The following is a 12712-nucleotide window of genomic DNA, read 5'->3' as shown; positions in this document are numbered from 1 at the left end:
TGCACGCCAACAGAGCAGGGAGACTCATTATCAAGTCTTTCTAACAGTAGGGCCAGATGGCCTTCGGGATGGTCATACTAGTGAAATAATCCAATTCTAGAGTCAGGACATGACTGAAAGACAAAATCTGTTGGTATTCTATTTGTAACTTCTTGGGATAGTCATTTTAGGGTGAAATAATTTAACAACACTCTGCACTGATAATATGTTTTCATCTAGTAAATTCAAAAACACCTTACAACACTTGGCAAAATTTAACCTACAGCATCCCTGTGAATTGAAAGCTACTGCACGGAGGTCTTAGAGGAAGAAAGTGAGAGAAGGTCCAGGGTGAATGTGTGATTTGACCAAGTTTACACACATAATCAGTGATGAAATAGTAACAGGAACTCAGTCCAATTCTCATGCCCTAGTACTCTTGGAACAGTACTTCTCTGTCTCTGCAACTGCATTTTCAGGTGATCACAATGGCTGTGACTGTACCAGTCAAATCTCCCAGTAGAAATAAATAATTCTGCCCGCACGTCATTCCATCTTTGTACATTCCTAACTGCAGCCTACAAGTGCTTTTTGTTTACCAATTATACCTCTAGAGAAGTAAATACAAAATATCATCAAATACTGTCTGGAATCAGAGTAGTTGTCCAGGTAACAGAAAATCCATGCTGGCATCTCCAATAACCGTATGACTGCGAGGCCTGCAAGTGTCCTGGCACTGTGCCACCACGCAAGGCTGTGGGGTCCCACAGAGCTGGGTCAGACATGCCCAGTTAGAGTGTGAGCACACAACAGGTATTTCAGGGGTCTGTCTCCATCTCTGTGTAAAACTGCTCCACTCTCAGTAAAGTAAGCAAGGGGAGGGCTGTGGAGGGGTGACTGTTCCTCTCCAACATTCCTGCATTCCACACTACTCTTTTATTAAACTGGAGAATGAGAGCTCTAGCAAGCCCTTAATATCTACTTAATATTAGAAGCACATTTTTGCCTGTCCCCTTCATCACACCATGCAGTCAGAAATTCAGGTTGGGTTGCCTGGCATCCATGCAGTGGTATATGAGTGAACTAGGTGATTGCAGAAATGGTAAAACAACCTACAACTCCCACACAAGAAAGCTGAGCTGTTGAGGCCAAAGAAGTACCTGTTGCCTTTATTCCTGCACAGTTCCCACTCAAGGATGTGGACAGTCTGACCAGACATACTGCTTTTAATGGCCCCAGTTACTCAGTCCCTTGAATCTTGTCCTGTTCCACATTTCAACACTTTGTTGCTGCTGAGTAGTAGTAACCACCATGTGGTTTCAGAGAAGCTATCTTTTTAGCCAAAGTGCTGCATCATGCGGAACTAAAGTAACAGATTTGGCAACGTGAAATTAAAGCTATTTGGTCCCATGACGAAATCTGTGTGTGCTTGCACAGCACCTTGGACCAGTCCGGACCAAGGCCTCTGAGCACTATTGCAATATTAATATTAATGTTTCCTACAGACAGTAGGTTCATTAAACTTACTCAGAAAGCAAAGTGAATTCAGGAGATAATGGAAAGACCAAAAGACCAATTAAGTGAGACCTTATACATCATTCATGGAGGCTTCCACCAAAATTCAATAAAACAGTCTTGCTTCAACAAGCTAAGCAAATCATTTATCAAGAGGATATACAAAAATAAGACAACTTTCACTACTCACATACGATAAAGTACTTAAAAGTATTGCTGCAGTTTGTGCAGGGCTTCAAATGCCAAATGAGGATACAGAACATATTTTACATCAAATAGGTCATTAATACCTACTATATAAACTTTAAAATCAGCAAGCACTTATATCAAGCAGGGTGTATTTCTCTTTCCAGAGGAACTTTTAATTCTTTTCCCCTTAAATTATTCCTCCATAACTACTGCTCTCTAAATTCTTTATTCTCTTAAATCTCTAAGGCTGAAATTTATATTTCTCCAAACAACGCATGGGATCAAACCAATACCTGGTTTCATCTGTTCTACAAGCTTCTTATCTCCCATCCAATCCAGTGTTTCAAAACTCTCCATGCTCACACTCCATTTTCTCTGACTTAATTTGTATCCTTCTGATGCAATATTCAGGTCCTCTCCCAGTATCTCCTTATGACAGAAATGCCTTCAGGAGCAGTCAAAATAATTTAGTTATTTCTCCCCAATTCTGAGTCATTGCCTCTATTCTGAATTTTTATAAAACACTGCAAAAACTCTATACTTAGAATACGATGCAAATATAATGACATTTGGAATAAATTTCAACAACCAACTCATATCATATATCAATATGAACAATAAATCAGGAATGTGCAAATACATGACTAACTATAAGCAGAAGTAAAATCCTGATCTACATGTACTCTGGATAAGTAGGAATGCTCAGCTGTCCTCAGTAACTAGGCATCTAATTTTTAAATATATTTTTGAAAGATTTTGAGTAGGTGTCAACTTAGAATTTAGAGGAATGAGCATTTCCAGAGGTATTAGTCAGCAGATAACAGTTTGGCTCAGAGATTCCCAAACTATGGTGGCTGGCAGTGTAACTCAATCAGTGGTCGATCGGCCACTGCTGGTCCACATCTCAGGGGGAGACAGCCCATGAAACAACTACAAAAATGGTAACACAGATTCCTGCACCCGCACACAATAACCTAAATAAAACCGAGAAAAATACGAATAACAATTGAAATTTAAAGTTTAGTCTTAATTTTATTTTCTGTTGCAATACTGCACAAGAGGGCTTTTTTTGCTTTCTTCTTTTCTGTTTTTTAAAGAGCATGTTATCCTTGAATAATAAAGGGCAAAAAACATTGATCTATGGAAAACCACAAAACATTCACAGAAACTGATGTTCATGTTGTACTGGTGTGCCTCTGCTTATCATTCATTAACCTGTACTTAAAAACCTTTACAAGTATACAATGAGCACTTGACTCCCAATATTTTTGCAAGTTGCCAATGTATTAGGAGACAGCTAGAAACACCTACAGTGCTTTCTTAAGGCTCCTATTCTCTGCAGGTAATTGCTTTAGCTGATGCTTTGATTTAGCATAATACTTAACGGAGATAGAATAGGACCATGGCATAACTTTTCTCTTATGATGTAGTTCACACTATGAAAAGTCTTCACATAACCCCCTTTGGTTCAACGTTTGGAAGTAGTGTCAGTCCAACATTCTGCAATCATTAATGAAAATATCAGCCTGGAATTTCCTTCTTCAGCAACAATATACACAGCAGGAAACTCTATGCAGCATGTTTGAAAGCGATTAATAAGATTTCCTTGAAATAGGACACCGGCAAAATTTCTCTAGTACTTTCAAACTCCAGTCAAGTAAAATCAAACTGAACAAAACAACAAAGTGAACCTTAGATTCTATATTCAGGATCAGAACGATGCTTTAGCTGAGCGGGTACCCTATTTCCAAGTGTCACTAACATTTTAACCTCAGAGAGATGCACGTGTGCCCCATAGACAACTACGAGAAACCCAGAACAAGTAGGACTCTTTGATAACAGCACATTTCAGTATAAAGAGCTATCCCTTAGAGAGCAGGCAGGATCAGATAAGTGGAAATCCTGGCCCTGCTATGGGCTAGTTTAAAACTCCCAAATGGAGTGAATACTTCAAATAATTTGATAACATTATTTACTTCAATAAGAGCAGATACTTTAGGCTCACCAAAGGCATATTTCATTATGTTTGGGTTCTTAGGCCATCTCAGTTATTTCAGTTCTGAACTTATGATGAAACTTAAAGACTAATCTCAGGTCAGAGAAGTTTTCTTACTATTCCACTTTCTGGGAAGGTCATGTGTATTTATCTTTGTGTATTAAGGTGAACTGTACCATCATTTAAGGTTATGAGGCATCCCTTGTTTGTTCTTGGTAAACTAGGATAAAATTTCATCTTTCATAATGCTGGGGGTTTTTTTGATCAAGAGATAATGCAGAAACTGGTTGTGACAAGAAAAATGGGCTTAGTAAGAGATGACTTAGGACAGTTGTAGCTATTTTTTCAAAAAGGACGAATAAAATGCCAGCAGTTAAAACAGAATATCACCACTGAGAAAAGAATGAAGGTCTCTTAGCTAAAATGTGTTGGGGGGGGGGAAATAATCTCCAACTAAATTCTGCACACAGAGATACAAACTGTCACTCTCACACACGCCTAATCACGACCATTCTCTACTGCCAGCTCAACGAGTGCCCCGAAGCCAACACCTGCTGCCTGCACGAAGGAATGCCACACTGCACAGTAAGAGATTCCCTCTTGAATCAAAATACAGAGCATTAGCTTGTAAAGGGACTCCACACTGGACAAACCTATTAAAAACCCAGTAAATAAGCAGCAGAATATTTTAAAAAATGCCCAAAACGCATAAAAGATATAACAAAGTACTGAAAACAAGTTTAAATAATAACCTACATTCATAAGACTGAAAATTCTCTGTGCAGAAAAAGACCTGTGTATAGCACACATGAAATGGGAAAGCAGATAATTATCTAATTTCCCATATCTAATATTTCTATAATGCTGCATGCAAAACACACACACGCAGACATGATCCTGGGCCCTTTCAGAAAACACACCAAGGCATTTTAATATTACCTCTACCTTTTAGTTATGTTTCTTTCTGAAAGGAAAACTCTTTGATTATGCTTCTTTTTGAAAAACAAAAGCTTAAAATGGTTGCTTCCTTTTCCATTACCCTTTCTCATCCTCTGCTTGATGCAGGTGCTTCTGCTGTGTGGTGGCTATCGTAAATAGATAGCTCATGAAAATACTGTGCTTTATATAGTTACACAAATTAAAATGTCCTTCAGTGACTAACTACAATTTTCAGTACAGGAAGATTTGGGGATAGAGTCAAGAGCCCGCACCCCGTATAATTAAGATAAGGAACAGCACAATAGACTTTCTGCAGCCCTCCAAAACGAGAAATCAAAACTTGGAATTCTTGATGATTAAAACATAGAAAAACAAATGCAGAAAATTGAAGTACAGATATACCTATGCTTAAAATAAATAAACCATCTTTTATGCACTGTTTACATGTCCATTTAAAATATCATTTGCTTTTCTCCTGCAGTGGATTGCTTCCTTTGCGTTGTAGACAGTGGGGAAACCTTGAGGAAGAAAAAAAAAAAATGCAGACCCCGATATCCTGAAAGTGATGTGGGATTTTAAAGCACTACTACTAAGTATTTTATGATTCTCCCTTCAGCACTTTATACGGGGAGAGGAGTAGAAGAAAACAAAATGTGTTTTCATGGATACTTCCAATGTTGAATCAATATTGACAGAAGAATATTCAGCTGAATGCCATTGCCTGTCTTTATTTTATAAACTGCCCTTAATTTAAAGACACTTCGTAGTAAGTTTAATGGGTCTACTTTCAGGTATCAGATGTGCAGGATTTTCCCATAAATATGACACAACCAGTAACATAAAGGCTTGAGAACATACTAACTGCAATAACAACTTATACTTTATTCATTACAGATACATGATTAATATGCTTATGCAACTAGAAATGGAAAGAAGTCCAAAAGATATGGGTGAAAAAGAGGGCACACGGCAGCTTTGTTTTTAATAAATGCATTGGTTTAGAAATTAAATCATGTATATTTTTAACACATTTTGAAAAATTAAACTGCCTGGTGACACTTATCTGGCTCTGAAGTAGCTGTAAGTTTTTTTGTCTCAACTGCATTTGACAGAAATCAAAAGCATTGCCATGCATGGCGAATCATAATGAGGCATATGAAAACAGATATCCTCAGCATATCAGGCTTGTCTTATTGGAGCTAACGGTTCATCAAGCTAAAAATATCTGTTATTGAAGTAAATTCTGTCTTTAATTGAAATTATTCTACACCTGATATTAGTCATTATTGTGCTTGTGCACATCTCATCAGTAGTTACTTTTTCTTCTTTCTTCTCAAAACCTCCTACTTCTGCTTATGTCTTCCATACAGCCCACGGTGTCTTCCAACAACAGCCCTTTTGGGGCAGGGACTGCTGCTTGCTATGAATTCGTGCCCAGCACAATACAGCTCAGACTAGTTGTGATCTTTGGGTGGTATTTCAATATGCATATTGATATACAATAATAAAACATCTGTGTAGGATGGGAGGATCCTGAATAACAGAAACAGAAATTAACGGAAATACAGATCCTCCCCTAAACTGCATACGACTAAAAATTCTAGTTTGGCAGTCTCTGGGGGTATAAACAGGGTATATACTGTGAGTACACATGAATCGCAGAGGAGGATTAGTCCATTTGCAGTGTGCTCAGAGGCACATTTTCCTCCATGCAGAGTGCCAGTGAAGACCACGTGGTTGCATGTGGGCACAAACATCCAGTTTCACAGCAGCCATCCACAGAGAAAAAGTCTGGGACCATGAACTCTCCAGGCTAGTGATTATCGACTTGCTGATTCTGGGCATCAGAGAAGTACTGAATCTCCAGGAGCAAAGTGAATGACACACCGACTTCTGCACAGTCATTTGAAGGCCAGTGTTAGCATCTCATTTTGGCTGTAAACCCTGGATACAGGTTGTAACTTCATCATGTGGAGGATATAAGCAAAGCTGGCGTTAACCAAGAATATAGATATTAATAGAAAAGGTATAAAAGACTGAAGGCAGTAATTTATTCAAAACAGACACTGGACCAAAGATCATTCAGAAGTTTAGGCCAGGAAAAAAAAAATCTTAAAAAAAAAAAGCATCTCTGGTACAAGAACATGGGAAGAATGGGAGGTTGATGGAGAAGAAAAAAAGAAAATTATGTAAATTAAGGAAAGCTAAGTGTTACAGGTATAAAGCTCAAGTGGCTATTACACGTTTGGGGATTGTTGATTTGTCGCATCCTTTAACTGCTTTCCTTTTCAGATCTATGCAGGAAAGAAGCCCATCACCTGTGTTAACATAACATTATCAAAAACATATAAACACGCTCACACATGCAATTCCAACTCGATCTCATTAGTCTGCCTGGAGTCCTTCAAGCAAATTATATTCTTTTGGGTTGTGATTTACAAGGCTCTTGAGGCCTTACTATGTGAGTTTTCTCCCTGATGTATCTGAGGCAGAAAAGCTATCAGCTTCACACTTGTGCCAACACTTGTTATTCTTCTGGGAATTACTGCAGCCACCCAGCATTCAGAGCACTATTCCTGAGCTGCAATGCTCCTGCCACTAAGCACTGCGACATCTGAATTTCTCTGGTGGAGGAAAACTTGTGGGACAAGTGCTAAAACCTACAGGAATCCCGAGACTGCAGCCAAAGGAAATAATTTCCACCATTTTTTACTCAGAACCTCAAACTTCTTCCAGACATTTTTTTATACATTAACATTCTTGGATGTCTGTCTACATATGGTTTATGGATTTTGGTTGATGTTGTTTCCCTGAAAATTACCTTTGTTGAAAAGAGAGCATCACATCTCTTCCAATCCACACAAAAATGGTCAGTAAACTTCACAGAAATACTATAGATAGAGTTGTAGCCTAAGTAAGAAAATTGGCCATGGAGAAGAAAATTACTAAGTGTGCCGATTACCAGCTGGCAGGCCAACCAAAACATGTAACTGCTGAGCTCATTCTGCATCCTCTCCCCGAGGAGGTATTAATTTTAGCTTCTTTTCCTTTCTATGCGCCCACTGATTTTCATATTTGGACTTAACAGTTTTGAGATTACTACTGCACCTATGTCAAATTTGGCCAAATTGTCTACTGGATTCAAAAGTTATTGGTATGGATAGACAGACACGGGAAGGGACAGAGAGCATGATTATATGTGTCCTTCCAAACAAGTCTAGAGCGGGTTATTTCAATTCACGTAAGAGTTTTTAATGGAATATGGAAAGGCTTTGTCCAATGAGAGTGTGTAATTTTAACTAGAGTGAATCTTGCAAAATAACTTTATTGCATTTTTTGTCACACTCAAGTTGTCTGTATAACTAACTCTGGTATACTTTTTCTGATTCTTCAACAGCCACTGTACCATTTTCTGTATTCCCTGCTGCATTTCTGAATAATAAAAAATAGTTCAGGAATTTTGGTCTTTGAAATGACACTTATTTTTTATGATCCTCTTTAGCTGCATGCTGTTTTACCTCTAGCTCCAATGTGAGCAATTGAGAAATTTCTTCTGTACAAATTACAGCAATTAAGTACATAATCTTTTGGCAATTATTGCTATCTTTTGCTGAGCCATACAAAATAATGTCTCCTATCATTCTTGGAGAATGCTAAAATCTGGTTTTCTAGAGGACTACATAAACAGCATCTAGCTTTAACTTTGTTCACAATCATTTAGTCTATTCTGCCTACATTCTCTTGAACCAACAGACTTCAGACACTGTGATTCATAAATACAATATTTAGCTCATGATAAATATAGAAATCATTTTTATGTACTAGAAATTTGAATACTGAAGGTAATCCTAGCTGTAATTCTTTCAGGCAGACAAGAAGTATTCTGTAAATGTCAGCTTTTTTCATTTCAGCAGAAGTTGAAATCATTTCTGTATATATTTTGTAAAGACATTTGTTATCTTTAATTCTTTAAGTCATTCATAAATGTATATGATTATTGGCTAAGACTAGGTATACAGGACTTTGTATGAAACAGCATAGGTAAGGGAAACAAAAGATTACAGGAAAGAACTGTGCTAAAATCAAAAAAAAGTGTCAGCTGGAACAGTCTGCTAAGAAATGAAATGCTGGTGGTATTGTGGATCTGCAGGATTTCATGGAAGACAGATAACATCAGCTTTTAGAGTGCATTGCAAGAAACCAGAAAGAAATAAAAGGTCACTTAAAAAAAAAAAGAACATAACTAAAAGAGTAGGATTCTGTTCTGTATTCACAGATGTCTAGTACCATTTTAGATGCCATTGGACACCCTGCTTGGCTTCCCATTGCCTCGCCAAAAAGATGCAAGTCTTAAGTCCTCTGTATGTGGCAAATGCCAGCCCTGTGCAAGTGTCTTAGACATTAGGGAGCATAAAAATGGCACTAGGCACTTGTGTTTAAATAACTGCATGCCATTCCCAATGTTGGACAAACCTTCCTAGCTGAAGTCATTTTGGAGGGACAATGAATGACTGTGAGGTAATGACTGCTTATGTGCAGAGCTATTCTGGCCTAACTTTAAGCGAGTCCCTTAAGGTCAAAGTGTGATGTCTGAAATAAATGGTTTCTTTCAACAGTACCAAGTTGCAGCCCTTAGAAATGAGAAAGGCTTTATACAGTCATTAATTACCACAGCAATTCAGTTCCCAGTCTAGTTCCTACTAGAACAGTCTCACATAAATTTCTATTTATGTGTGTTTGTAGGCCTGCTCTTGAAAATCCCTATTTAGAAAAAGATATAATTGATTTTTCTGTAATTTAAACATACTGTAGGTCCATCAAACAAATCATATAATTTAATAATGGCTCTGAAGACTAATGATACCCTTGTTTATAACCAGCAAACAAACTTCCCAACAATATTTCGCTTGGCCTGGTATGGTAGGGATGTTTAGAAGAATGCAAGTTTAATGTATACAGATGTTTTCAGGTTTGTTGGCCAAAGGTGCTGAAGTGAGTAATAATTGTCTCATACCATTTCAGATACCATACTATTACTACTTTATCAGAAATAAGGCATTTCTTCCAACAGAGCACTTCAAAGAGCATGCCCAGGCCACTCAGACTGTTCCTACAGTAATTTCCACGGTTCTGTTAGTTCAGGCAAATTCATGCTTTGCGTAGTGTGGGCTTCTACTGCTCAGTAATGCTAAGCCAAAAATATCTATCAAGATTCATGCAGTGATGAGCAGCCAAATTTCTGTTTACAGCTTCCAAATAAAAATGTTAAATAGCAGACATTTTCTGATATTGGTAATAAAACTGAACAGACAGAAATAGCTTATCAAAATACACCAAACTGCCTATTCAGAAGTCAAATGCGCAAGAAGTTGGGGATTATCATTAAAATAAACAGCAGCCGCTACGCTTAACCAGAAGTTTGCTTATTAGGAGACATCAGTAATGTCTTTGGTGTATATAATCCAAGAGCAGGACACTACGAAGTGTTTTCTTTGAACTACACAGGGAAAGATTCCCAGTGTGTACACAGGAGAAACCGCTTCCAAGGCGCTCCTTCCTGCACGTTTGCCAATAGGCAAGTACTCCTATAATAGCTGTAGACATGCAAACTGCGGAAACAGCTTCCTTTTCCTAAGGGCTGACATTGCCCCAGCGGGCACAGAGAGGATACCTCACCCACATTAAGGCAATGCAGCTGCCAGAAGGTCAGAGCTGGTAGTAGGTATATAATTTGAGGCTTATTAAATATCTCCTATAAATCGGATAGACTTCACACAAAACTGAGACTAGAGTTCTTAGCTGGTAGGAATTAATAAGTACATTACAAACATTTACCCACATTCACATGACTGGCATCCTTTGCTCAACAGTGGAGCACGAAAGTATTGGAATAATATTAAAACAGAGCTGTGCAGAAAGAAGGTTCAGAGATATATTAAACAAATCCTGATTTTGACTAGCTTTGTAACCCAAGAACTCCAGAATCCTCCCTTTTTATTGTTCACACTCGCAGTATTTCTCAAGCATCACCTCTTTGAATAATTTGGATATCAGATGAAAAACAATCTAGCCTGTGGTTAAAATCTGGGGAAAAAAAAAAATCGTCTAGAGCAGACTGCTAAGAAATAGAATTTCACAGATATATCATGTATCTGCTAGAGTTCATGGAAGATAAATAACATGAGCTTTTAGCAAGCATTGTGAATTACTGGGAAAGAAACCAAGAGTCACACACACACACACACACACAAAATAATAATAATAATAATAATAATAATAATAATAATAAATCAATATAACTAGAAGGATAACAATGTTTCAAGTAGTAGGGTTGAGTGGCTCCAAATATACTTGCCTTGTAGGTGCTTTCAGAATAATCCTAACATTTCATGAAGCCTGATGTGCATTTACTGGTTACACTACATTGTCTCCCTATCTATACACAGTGATCACAGTTCTCATAATTAAAGGTTTGAGGTTTGGTTTTTTTTGCTTTGTTTTGTTGGTTTTTTTAAAGGTTTGGTTAGAAGTGTTTTCTGTCATGATTTGGAGAAGGTTACACCTGGAGCACTGATACCAATTGCTGCAGATATTAGGCCATATCTTGTTCGCTGTAACAAAATAGTCCCAACGATGGACCCGCTTTTAATTCATTATGGGCTAGATGGCATCTGTGTTTTAGTCACTTGTACAGCGCAGCAATGGCTCGGAGGGACGAATGGGTACTCTGCAGAGAGTGGGATGTTCCAGGTCCTTCAATGGATCGACCTGCAGAAAGGAAACAGCTCAAGACCTGAAAAAACTGGACCTTCTAACTGCTGCCAGAAGGTACTTCTCACAAACCTCTCCAAGGGCCACCCTACCACAGTGCTGACGAATGCTATTCCTGTTCAGCTGAGGGATAAACTCTTCAGTCAGCCCTAGAAAAACAGCTCAAGTCTCAGAGGAAATGGAATATAAAAATACTTCAGTCATTAACTTCATTATTAAATGGGATCTTTGTAGTGCATGCCATAATTCAATTTCTGGTGGAAATCTCATTTTCACACATTTCCTTTTTCTTGCAGAACTATACTGGGATAAAGCTCTACCTTGCTAAATCAGCTAAATTGAATAAGGGGCTTATTTTTCTCTTTTTTTCTTCTGAGGCAGCATTCTCATAGGTGCCCATGAAAAGCATAGGTGTGCACCAGCACACAGAATTTGGTCACGGTCTTTCAGCAACGGGAATCCTGCTCCTTGTACGAATAAATCTTGATGTGCAGTTCATAAAGGAGTGAGATTTCAAGCTACCAAGTAACAGAGACCTCCAGAACTTAATTTGCCTCTTATTGAGAGGTTCACAAGAGTGCACACCATGTGAAATCCTGACTACCCTTAAGAACATATGGTGACACATTCCTGCTGCATAAGAAAATGAAACTTTGTTATTCCTGAAACTAATTTATATCTAACATTTAAAATCTCATCATCATATGGACTGCTACAATCTCATTAGGGTTGTTAGATTTTTTTTTTCTTTTGCCAATAATAAACACAGTAAAAGTGAAACAAAACATAGAAACACTATTTAAAACAAATTTAGAATAGAAAGTTTAGCACTCATAAAACAGAAAGATATGAGATACTGGGAGAGAAGGAATAATGAAATCACTTTGTTTAAATTCCCCTTTGAATCGTGATGCCAGAACCACTGCAGGCAATAAGCAATGCAGAGGCTCTCTTTCATGCCAACACCCAGCCGGGCTTTTTGTGCTGTGCTCCAAATTTCCCTCCTGAATGCAAAAATGGGAGAAGGGATTCCATTTGCAAGTCCATGTTTTCTGCTGATTATTAAACTGAAGAAAAAACACTGATTTCCCAAACAGTTGCACTGGTTTTGGATGAGTACATCATTCATTTTTACTCATTGATACCAGGTATTGCAATGTGCTCAATATATAGCTCTGCACTTTAGGAGCCTTATCAAGTCCCAGGAGAGTGGCCTTTCTATTGCCTTCCTATTTCTTTCTGTTTCACTGTTTGTGCTTATTATCAAGATGCTCTGTTGCTTGACACTTAGATCTTAACTTCTTTGAAAGCAGAGACCATCAT

The 12712-nt window shown here is 38.0% G+C and overlaps 1 protein-coding gene across 2 annotated transcripts in view; it reads right to left on the bottom strand.

Annotated features, from left to right (window-relative positions):
- DPP6 (dipeptidyl peptidase like 6) overlaps positions 1-12712 on the bottom strand; it is a 437043-nt gene that overhangs the window by 237601 nt on the left and 186730 nt on the right. The gene's annotated exons all lie outside the window — the stretch shown is intronic.

This window comes from Apteryx rowi, unplaced genomic scaffold (genome assembly GCF_003343035.1).
Source record: "Apteryx rowi isolate R43461 unplaced genomic scaffold, aptRow1 scaffold_29, whole genome shotgun sequence".
NCBI lineage: Eukaryota > Metazoa > Chordata > Aves > Apterygiformes > Apterygidae > Apteryx > Apteryx rowi.
The sequence above is the reverse complement of the archived record's forward strand: the minus strand, read 5'-3'. Positions and strand labels throughout refer to the sequence as shown.